Consider the following 8690-nt stretch of genomic DNA (forward strand, 5'->3'; position numbering starts at 1 on the left):
TTCTGTGAAGTAGTGGTCCTCTAACCAGGCCTAGAGATCATGAATGGCTGTTCTAGCCTTCCACCGGCAGGGTGCTCCAAGTGGATACTGATGAGCTGAAGCAGCAACCACACTCGATCCCAGGGCCACTTATATTCCCAGCGACAAGACGAGCATCAGGTGCCTATGATTAAGCCCAACTGAAACAAGGGACAGCCGGAAGACCTGGAGTCCGGAGTCCACGGACTGGACCATGAACCGGAATGCAGACTTCCTGGACCTGACCATGACAGTTACAATGGGTTTGTACATTACACAAAATCCGCACAAAAGTTTGGTGGGGCCGAAGGCTGCTCTCCCTAGACGAACATGAGCTGAGCGAGCCTGAGTATTACATACGTCCCCCTATTAACCATTTCAGCCCTGGGATAAAGTCTCCGACTATCAACTCAATCTGTGCCTCTTATCATCTTATACACCTCTAGTCTCTTCACCGCCTAAATGGAATAATGCTTGTTACTGGGCAAAAGTGAAATTTGCTGCTACCTCATTTGTTTGCCTTTACTCTTGCCATGTCTTAAATATTAAAGGTGAATATGTTCAGTGGGAAGAAGGACGCGAGCAGGCTATATCTGGGGATCAGAAATTGGAACCAAAGCACAGAACGCACGTATTCATGTACCCAGCCACTGCAGGTGGAATTCCAGGGGGACCTAGTGTGAGGTTTTGTTATGTCCGTTGGAAGTCAAGATTCTATGCACAGACAAGGGTATCACCCTGGGACTAGTGAACAACCAACAGCTTCCCCAGTTACCAATTCACCCTCCCCCCCCCCCCGCCACAGCGGTGGGCACTTAATCTGGACTCCACTTCGTTTGAACCCCCTCTGCCAGAGGCAGACCTTCATGTGACTCTGTGCTATGATCTTACGGTGTGCTCAACTGAGGAGAGCCAATATTATGCACCCTTTGAGGGACACAAGTTTCCAGTCACGGTGATTGGAGAGGTTAAAAGAGGGCAGTGCATTACTGACTGAAGTTCCAGGTTCCCTTTGGTGACAGACAGGACTGGCGGTTTCCCATGCCAACATTAGGGTTCGCCCTGGGTTCAAGCCAAAGAACTGAGGGTTCCTTGCCTACACCCTGATGAAACAAGCCTCCAGCACAGAGGAAGAATGGCAAGACTAGGCTGCGGGCCAACTCCGATACTGTAAGGAGACGGAGGTGAAGATGGGACATCTGGTAAGACACTCTTTTAATACTGACAAACCCAAGGCATTTTACCACATCTCTGGGCAATTTCAGGCCATGAAGTCTGCCGCACCAACTGCACCCCCCCCCCACTCGTCCAGATCACCATGAGAGAAGGACAGACTCTCCCATCCCTTCCGCAATACCCCCTCAAGCCCGAGGCAGCGTTTTATGATGACGGAAGATGATTGTGGATCCAGCAGGGAAACGATGTTCTGGCTCTGCAATAATGATGGACAGTGAAGTAACTGAGCAGGCCTCTTTTGAAACAGCTGTCTCCGTCCAGAAGGCTGAGCAGTTTGTTCTGATTCGTGCCTGTATCCTAGCAACAGACTGAAGTGCGAACTTTTACACAGACTCCCGTTATGCATTTGGAGTTACGGGATTCCTGACTTCCTCTGGCCACCCCATTAGTAATGCTACCTTTCTAAACAACTTACTCACTGCTGTACAGCTACCTCAAGTTTTGGCTATTATTAAACGTGCAGCCCATACTGGGGAATCTGATGAGATATCTAATGGTAATGCTAGGGCTGACCCAGCAGCCAAACAGACAGCCTTGAATCCCACACTTTTAGTCCCCTCGGGAACCCAGAAAGCTCCTATTAGACAAAATCTAAGGACGGCTATACCAGATATGGGGGAAATACGTATGTTCTAGGGGGACGTCCCTGAAGGAGAGCGCAGACTATGGTCCCAAATGGGTTGCCACCTTGAACCTCAGACCAATTTATGGGTAACCCCTTTGGGACAGGTCTGTGTTCCCTCTGTGTTCTTACCCATTTTCATAGATTATGTACATAATTGTACACACCTGGGCAAGGAGGGAATGGTTAATACATTATTACAATTTTGGTGGCACCCTGGCTTCCAGCAGGCAGCTAAAAAATGAGCCACAGCATGTCTAATTTGTAAAAAATGAATGCTGCAAAGGGAATGCCTTGTGTTTCTGGAACCACCTCCTTGCCTGGTGGGCCTTTCTCTTGTTTGCAACATGATTTTATAAAACTACCTAGAGTACATTGTAATAAGTATTGCTTAGTGATAGTAGATGTATTTAGCAGATGGATTGAAGCTGTTCCTACAACTAATAATACCGCTATGACTGTTGTGAAAATATTGCTAAAAGAAATAATTCCTCGCTATGGACTGCTAGAAATAATAAGCTTGGATAATGGGCCACATCTTGTTGCTAAAATAAATGAGGGAGTCTGTAAAGAATCTGCTATAAAACAACAGTTCCACTGTACCCATCATCCGAAAGCAGCCGGCATAATGGAACGAGCCAATGGTACTTTGACAGGTAAACTGGCCAAAATTACACAAGAAACTGGATTGACCAAGTTGAAGGTTTTACCCTTAGCCCTATTCCATATGAGAATCACGCCATCAAGTAAGACGGGGTTATCACCTGCAGAAATCATTTACGGGAAACCCATGAGAACCCCACGGGGACCCCGACGTTGTGTGCTGCTCCTCTCCAAAAGCTTACCTGCACAATTGGATATGCATACCCTGGGGGAGGAGATGGGAAAACATTTATGCAAATTAACAAAAAATCTCCAAAGCTTGCATTCACAGGTACGACAGGCCTACCAGGAAGACGAAACCCAGCCTAAAGGTGACTACCGCACGATTGAGCCTGGAAATTTTGTCCTGATCAAGAACTGGGATCGAGGGAAACTCAGACCTTGGTGGAGAGGACCATATCAGGTGTTACTGTCCACTACCATGGCTGTGAAACTAAAAGGGCAATCTCGGTGGATATATCGAACAGTCTGCAAACGTGTTACTGAAGGAACTGAGTAGGAGGACTCTCTTGGACTAAAGGAAAATTCATCATTGGTGGAAAAAAAAACACTTCGAGGAAATTGCATTTGGAAATGGAATTGATGAAACAAAAGGGATAAAAACTTTCCCCATGGACTCAAGTCAATTGGAAAGCAGCAATGAAGAGAATTTAGTGAAATCAAGTATCCCATACACTCCCGATATCAGAGAAGCGGTCCCTGAATATCCAGTGAATAATGTAGAAATTTGTACTGTTCCCGAAACACAAATGAATCAGATTGCAGTACCCACTATGATACCAGCCTGCCATCATAGTTTTAACCGATCAAAGGAAAATATAATAGCTGAATCTCAGCATTTTCTTGAGCTGTTCAGATAACGAAAATGAGAAACCGGGTCCACAATATAGGTTTACTGAGAACAAAAAAAGGCAAAGTCTATTGAAAAATTGTGAGACTCTTTGTTCCGTTAAGCTGCCTGGGAAAAGATTTACTAGTCTCAATGGGGCTCTGAGGTCAAAGAAATGGAAAGGAACCCTGGTTAAAGAGAAAGGTGATACCGCATCCCAAGACACAGAGGCTTCCTCCGATAGTCTTCTAGAAGAGTGCCTAATGGCTATTAAGCAGACTACTTCTGGGTCTCGGCTATGCAGCCCTGTGAAGGGAGCTGAGAATAGGAAGCTGAAAAGTATGAAGACAAGACAGTGTGTAAGTAGTACTTTGAAGGTTTTCCCATCTCCAGCTACTGCACAGAAAGATGCAGAGTTTTGTTTGACTACAAAGAACATGATGGGGAACCCACAATTGCCCATGCATATAAATCCGTTAAGGAATCTTTTTTAGAGATTTAGATACAAAACAATGTACAAATATACAGAATGGAAGTTGTGATTCTGCATTGACTCGAGTAACTAAGTCACAATATGATGGCTGCAGTAAGAGGGAGAGCGAGTGGGTTCAGTCCACAATGCCAATGAATAAAGTTCGGCTACAGACACTGCAAACGGCCTCAAAGCTGGATCTCCTGAAAACTCCTGACATAGTTGCAGAACATCAATGGGAACTGGGCAAAGGGGATACTATACCTCACTGCATAAATTCAAAACATAAAAACGGTGAAGAGACACAGACTATACAGGCAACAAAGGAAAGGCTGTCACAGTTTTGGAGACAGAGACGTATCAGCATGAACTTTTATCTTTATAGGCATCCGTTGGTCTGATGAGACCACGGATTTGCTCCTTGGAAGGTTTCCAGGGTGCAGGCTTGGGCAAGATTGTATGGAAGACCAGCAGTTGCCCATGCTGCAAGAATTCCCTCTCCACGCCACCGATGTTGTTCAATGAAAGGGTATTAGGACCCAAACAGCTTGGCATCGGTGTCATCGCAGAGGAATATGTGGTTAAGTGCCTTGCTCAAGGACATACACGCTGCCTCAGCCAAGGCTCGAACTAGTGACCTTCAAATCACTAGACGAATGCCTTAACCACTTGGCCACGCGCATGAACTATATTCGAATATATTAAATAAAACCCAGCTTGCAGAAGTTACATTATCAGACAACTCACAAGAAACAAAGATGGGGATCACGCTACAAAGTTCCGACAGAGCAGCAAAGATGAGCTGCCCAAGTAAGAAGTGTTCAGATGGTGGTATAGGCTTTCACAAGGGACGGTTCCAAGTTGTGACGGTGAATGACGTCCTTAATTCCTGTGGAGATCCTGAAAAACATTAGACCATTACAGTGAACCAGCCAGTACTCTGAGTAACAACAGCACAGAGCAATGTATTCTGAGGGATGATTGGGACACCACTGAAGTCAAAGCTGGGGACATAATGCATCCTGAAGGAGAGAAACACTTGGACACCTGGATAATAGGACGAGATGTTGGGTACATGATTGTAAATCCTGACCATCTTATTTCTGGGACTACTGATGTTAGTGATATCCAGTGTATGCGCAGGGCTGTACTGACTGAGCGATTTAAGGCTTGTGAAAGGGGGATGGCCCTGGCCCTTCAATATATTTGGGGACTTCTGGGGATTGATTTTGCATTTCGGAAGTCTGATTGTATTAATTTTGATCGTTGTCTGCATTTTACGATGCCTTTGGCCAGTATTGCATCTCGTTGTCGAAGTGACCACCTATTGTGAAAGTTTATCATGTAATGATAAATTGACCTTCAAGGACTTTGTACTCTGTTAGCATAAGTTGCATCCTTTGTTTCTGCTTAGCGCAGCTGTTAGGTTGTGGATTTGCTATACTACTTCTTAGTTTCAATCAAGGACAGAACGGTCTGACTCTGTCTGTCTGACAAACACTCCAAGGCTGACTACTTCTTTGTCTGGCCCTCTGTACAATCTTGTACGAAGAATTGGAAAACAACTCCATATATGGATAATGATGGCCTCTTTGAACTGTATAAACGTTGCTGTATGTAACCTGCTGACAGAGGTCTGATACGAGCCCCCAGGGAGAGAAGGAATTCTGTAGCAGTGGACCAGATGTCCAATATATCGACTCCACTTTTCTTCTTGCTGATTTCCAAGGTTCTGGGCATGTCTAGCAAAGTCTGACTAAACCTCTCAGGCTGGGGATCACTCTGTGGGTGATGAAACGTGGTCCTCGTCTTCTCGACTCCAAGCATGCTCAGTAACTCATATAAGCCTACTCTCGAGTCCCGTCCCTGATCACTATGTATCCGCCTGGGGAGGCTATAATAAATGAAATACTTCTCCCATAACACTTTGACCACCATGAACGCCCTCTGTTCCTTGGTAGGGAAAGCTTGTGCATATCTGGTGTAGTGATCCATAATGACTAAGGCATTTGCCATGTTGCTGGCATCTGGCTCTATTGACATATGCCCAGATCATCTCACTGAGCATCTGCCACTTCCCCAGGACTCCATTCTGGCAACAGGTTTGTCTTCAGAGCAGTCAGGTTACAGTAAGCTTGTGGAATGGTGCCTTCAGAAGCTTCCAATTGACCTACTGCTTGATCCTGCCCTTGTCTTCTCTCTGTCTTCATCATGATGGCAAACTGGCACATGGATTTCACTCCTGGGGCAGGAACACCCTCCCACTTTTCGTCCCTGTCCTGCCCTTCATGCGCATGCCGGGATAAAGCAACAACATCAATGTTAACAACAGGAATTCTGCAGATGCTGGAAATTCAAGCAAGACACATCAAAGTTGCTGGTGAACGCAGCAGGCCAGGCAGCATCTCTAGGAAGAGGTGCAGTCGACGTTTCAGGCCGAGACCCTTCGTCAGGACTAACTGAAGGAAGAGTGAGTAAGGGATTTGAAAGTTGGAGGGGGAGGGGGAGATCCAAAATGATAGGAGAAGACAGGAGGGGGAGGGATGGAGCCAAGAGCTGGACAGGTGATAGGCAAAAGGGATACGAGAGGATCATGAGACAGGAGGTCTGGGAAGAAGGACGGGGGGGGGGGAACTCAGAGGATGGGCAAGGGGTATATTCAGAGGGACAGACGCTCTGTCCGCCAGAGAAAGCAGGATCTCCCAGTGGCCACACATTTTAATTCCACATCCCATTCCCATTCTGACATGTCTATCCACGGCCTCCTCTACTGTAAAGATGAAGCCACACTCAGGTTGGAGGAACAACACCTTATATTCCGTCTGGGTAGCCTCCAACCTGATGGCATGAGCATCGACTTCTCTAACTTCCACTAATGCTCCACCTCCCCCTCGTACCCCATCTGTTACTTATTTTTATACACACATTCTTTCTCTCACTCTCCTTTTTCTCCCTCTGTCCCTCTGAATATACCCCTTGCCCATCTTCTGGGTCCCCCCCCCCTTGTCTTTCTTCCCGGACCTCCTGTCCCATGATCCTCTCGTATCCCTTTTGCCTATCACCTGTCCAGCTCTTGGCTCCATCCCTCCCCCTCCTGTCTTCTCCTATCATTTTGGATCTCCCCCTCCCCCTCCAACTTTCAAATCCCTTACTCACTCTTCCCTCAGTTAGTCCTGACGAAGGGTCTCGGCCTGAAACGTCGACTGCACCTCTTCCTAGAGATGCTGCCTGGCCTGCTGCGTTCACCAGCAACTTTTATGTGTGTAGCATCAATGTTCCTACTTCCCGGCCGGTACTTCAGGCTGAAATCATAGGCAGAATGCTACCAACCACCGATAGCCTCTGGCCTCCAATTTCGTCAAGGTCAGGATATAAATTAGGGGATTGTTGTCTGTCCTCAGCTCAAACTTGGCACCATAGAGACAGGACCTCAACTTATCCATCACAGCCCATTTCAATGCCAGGAACTCCAACTTGTGCGTGGGATAGTTTTTCCTCAGAGGGTGACAGACTCCAGCTGACAAATGCAACAGGTCTCAATCCTGTGCCCTGATCCTACTACAGGACACCCCCTAAGCTCTCTCTGCTGGCATATGTATGCATTACATACAGCAATTGGGGGTCTGCAAAAGCTAGCACAGGCACTTGTGTCAGCAGCTCCTTCAGTGACTGAAAGGCCTCTTCACATTTCACATCCCATCTTGCTCCAAAGGGCTAAGATAATCTTTACCCTTCTCTCCTTTTGTCCTCCTCCCTTTCTTCCCCAAGGGAGGGTAACCATACAGAAACTGATTTAAAGGGTGACTCACTTTCGCCTAGTCCTTCACGAACCTCTGATAGCACCCACACGACCCAAGGAACAAGTGCAAAGTGCGCCCAGTCTGAGACCTTTCCCAGGTGGTCACCGCCTCTATCTTAGACGGATCTGTAGCTACTCCATGCTAGGAAACAATGTGCCCAACATAGCTGACAGATATCTTGCAGAACTGGCACTTGTCCAGAGGAAGTTTTAACCCTTCAGCTTTCAAGTGACCCAGCACCTTCAGTAGTCTTGCTTCATGTTCCTCCAAGGTGGACCTAAACACACAGGTCATCCAGATACACCAATAACCCAACCAAGTTCATATACACCGCCGTTTTTTCCACGACACACTGGAAGGTGGCAGGGTCTCTCAATATATCCTGGGGCATCCTTTCAAACTGGAAGAATCTCAGACGACATGTAAATGGCACCTTCTCCTTGTCAGCCTCACTCATGGGATCTGGTAATATCCACTCCTCAAGTCTAGCACACTGAACCACTTTGCACGATTCAGACAGGCCAGTACGTCTTCAATCCTTAGGAAAGTATATTGGATGGGGATGGTACACTTCTTCAGAGTCCTATAGTCCACACACATCTGTGCCTTCCCATTCTTCTTCCTGGCCACTACTATTTGAGATGCATAGGGACTTCTGGACTCAGTGATGATCCCAGCTTTCTTTAACTTACACAAGTACTGCTGAACGTCTTCCACCTCTGCAGGGGCCAGTCACCACGACCTTTCTCTGAACAGGGTTTCCTCGGTCACCTGGATAGTGTGACGAGTGTTCTTGGAATAACCCACGTCAAGTTCATCAGTAGAAAAGACACCTTCCAGTTTCAACATCTTCTCTATCAACTACCTCTTCCAACCTGCAGGAGCGGGCAGTCCCCAAATTTGAATCTCTCAGCAGTGAACTTTCCCTTCTTCACAGAGTATTTCTCCCCAGCTTGTCTCACAGGACCCCCCTCTCTCAGGGCTTCAATCCTCTCCTCCTGGGAAGTATGGACAGCCCACAGCCCCCCTCTCCAAGGGCCCCAGTAGTAT

General features: G+C 46.9%; 1 pseudogene; it reads left to right on the forward strand.

Annotated features, from left to right (window-relative positions):
- Positions 1-2330: 2330 nt before the first annotated feature.
- LOC140195725 (uncharacterized) lies at positions 2331-5173 on the forward strand (annotated as a pseudogene).
- The last annotated feature ends 3517 nt before the right edge of the window (positions 5174-8690 follow it).

This window comes from Mobula birostris, chromosome 3 (assembly GCF_030028105.1).
Source record: "Mobula birostris isolate sMobBir1 chromosome 3, sMobBir1.hap1, whole genome shotgun sequence".
Classification (NCBI taxonomy): Eukaryota; Metazoa; Chordata; class Chondrichthyes; order Myliobatiformes; family Myliobatidae; genus Mobula; species Mobula birostris.